Genomic DNA, 234 nt, shown 5'->3' with positions numbered 1-234 from the left:
AAGTATCACGTGATGGCTGCATTGTAAACATTGATGCTCATGGATACAAGCCTCTTTATGAATTCCCACTACAATGGTGAAGAAGGAGGTCAAAGGCTCGATACAGAGGCCATAAGCAACACCTATGTATAGAAACATCGAGTACATCGAGTTATTTGAGGGAAGTATGATAATGAGGCAGGCAAAGAGAAATTCCTATGGTCGGGAGAACATTTTCCCGACTTTGTCCCCTTA

The sequence above is a fragment of the Rhopilema esculentum genome, chromosome 20 (assembly GCF_057945365.1).
Source record: "Rhopilema esculentum isolate cy_ngs chromosome 20, ASM5794536v1, whole genome shotgun sequence".
NCBI lineage: Eukaryota > Metazoa > Cnidaria > Scyphozoa > Rhizostomeae > Rhizostomatidae > Rhopilema > Rhopilema esculentum.
This window is presented reverse-complemented; position numbering follows the sequence as displayed.